A 2514-nucleotide genomic window follows, 5' to 3' on the forward strand; every position below is an offset into this window, starting at 1 on the left:
AACGTCAATGACGTGATGCTGATTCAATTCTTGGGATTTCAGCACCAAAGACTTTGAACTATTAGTAGATTTCTGCATTTATCTGAAGGTAATGTGGTGACTCACTGACACAGTGCAATAGAGTGTTGTGATTGGTTTACAGTCTGATCTCATGAATATTACAGGACTGTTAAATAAATGCAGTGAATAGTAATAATTTCCGCGGCGGTTCCAAGGTGCCATTGGGCCCTAAAAAGTGTTTATTTCAACCGTTTCTGAACGATGTCGGTCTCAATGAAGCTCATTTGTTATATTTGGAGGGCGGGGTTTTGGAAAGAGGGGGCGTGGCCCCCTCTTTCCCATTCAGCTAGACGTAAATAAAAATAAAAATGAGACAGAAATATATTACTTATGTATAGTAAAATGTAATATTCAGTGAGGTAATTGTAGTAGAAATAATTATGATTTAAAAATAATTAATAATAATAATAAATATGTTTTGTGATGATCAGTACAGAGGCTCTTCATTTAATTTAAAATTAATTAAGCTTTAAAACCCGGAATTCAGTAAAAATAACAAATATTTTTTGTATGTGTGTGTGTGTGTGTGTGTGTGTGTGTATGTGTGTGTGTGTGTGTGCGAGCGAGTGTAAGTGTGGTGTGTGTGTGTATGTGTGGTGTGTGTGTGTGTATGTATGTGTGTGTGTGTGCGAGCGAGTGTACGTGTGGTGTGTGTGTGTATGTGTGGTGTGTGTGTGTGTATGTATGTGTGTGTTTGTGCGAGCGAGTGTACGTGTGGTGTGTGTGTGTATGTGTGTATGTATGTGTGTGTGTGTGCGAGCGAGTGTACGTGTGGCGTGTGAGTGTATGTGTGGTGTGTGTGTGCGCGAGTGTAAGTGTAGTGTGTGTGTGTGTGGTGTGCGTGTGTATGTGTGTGTGTGTGCGAGCGAGTGTACGTGTGGTGTGTGAGTGTATGTGTGGTGTGTGTGTATGTGTGGTGTGTGTGCGCGAGTGTACGTGTGTGGTGTGTGTGCGCGAGTGTATGTGTGGTGCATGTGTGCGTGTATGTGTGTGCGTGCGTGTGTGTGTGTGTGCGTGAGTGTATGTGTGGTGTGTGTTTGTGTGTGTTTGTGTGTGTGAGTGAGCGTATGTGTGTGTTTGTGTGTGTGAGTGAGTGAGTGTATGTGTGTGTTTGTGTGTGTTTGTGTGTGTGAGTGAGTGTATGTGTGTGTTTGTGTGTGTGAGTGAGTGAGTGTATGTGTGTGTTTGTGTGTGTTTGTGTGTGTGAGTGAGTGTATGTGTGTGTTTGTGTGTGTGAGTGAGTGAATGTATGTGTGTGTTTGTGTGTGTGTTTGTGTGTGTGAGTGAGTGTATGTGTGTGGTGTGTGTGTGCGCGAGTGTATGTGTGGTGCGTGTGTGCTTGTATGTGTGTGTGTGTGTGTGTGTGTGTGTGCGAGAGTGTATTTGTGGTGTGTGTTTGTGTGTGTTTGTGTGTGTGAGTGAGTGTATGTGTGTGGTGTGTGTGCGTGAGTCTTTGTGTTATGCGTGTGTGCGTATGTGTGTGCGTGTGCGTGTGTGTATTTGTGGTGCGTGTGTGTATATTTGTGGTGTGTGTGTGTGGTGTTTGTGTGTGTGGTGTTTGTGTCTGTGGTGTGTGTGGTGTGTGTGTGGTGTTTGTGTCTGTGGTGTGTGTGGTGTGTGTGTGGTGTTTGTGTGTGTGTGTGTGTGGTGTGTGTGGTGTGTGTGGTGTGTGTGTGGTGTTTGTGTGTGTGGTGTTTGTGTCTGTGGTGTGTGTGGTGTGTGTGTGGTGTTTGTGTCTGTGGTGTGTGTGGTGTGTGTGTGTGTTTGTGTGTGTGTGTGTGTGTGTGTGTGTGTGTGTGTGTGTGTGGTGTTTGTGTGTGTGGTGTTTGTGTCTGTGGTGTGTGTGGTGTGTGTGTGGTGTTTGTGTCTGTGGTGTGTGTGGTGTGTGTGTGGTGTTTGTGTCTGTGGTGTGTGTGGTGTGTGTGTGGTGTTTGTGTGTGTGCGTGTGTGTATATTTGTGGTGTGTGTGTGTGGTGTTTGTGTGTGTGGTGTTTGTGTCTGTGGTGTGTGTGGTGTGTGTGTGGTGTTTGTGTCTGTGGTGTGTGTGGTGTGTGTGTGGTGTTTGTGTCTGTGGTGTGTGTGGTGTGTGTGTGGTGTTTGTGTGTGTGTGTGTGTGGTGTGTGTGTGTGTGTGTGTGGTGTGTGTGTGGTGTTTGTGTGGAATAGAGTGAAAAGTTAGTGTTTATGAACTGATAATCTGCGGTTTCACTCGTGATTTTTGTGAAAGTGAATAAAAGTCGTTGTTGTTGTAGCGCCTCTAGTGGTCACCAGAAACTGGCTGCGATATGCACAACAAGCCGTGGAAATATCATTTAGCAAAAAATGAAGGCATAGTAATGTGATTTAATGCAAACATTACGTGCAATAATTATGTGTAGTGCATTCTACAGCGATGCAAGTGACAATTTATTTACTCTGAATCTCCGTGATTGGGAGAAATCTGCTGTCGTGTCTT

This window comes from Xyrauchen texanus, chromosome 16 (assembly GCF_025860055.1).
Source record: "Xyrauchen texanus isolate HMW12.3.18 chromosome 16, RBS_HiC_50CHRs, whole genome shotgun sequence".
Lineage (NCBI taxonomy): Eukaryota > Metazoa > Chordata > Actinopteri > Cypriniformes > Catostomidae > Xyrauchen > Xyrauchen texanus.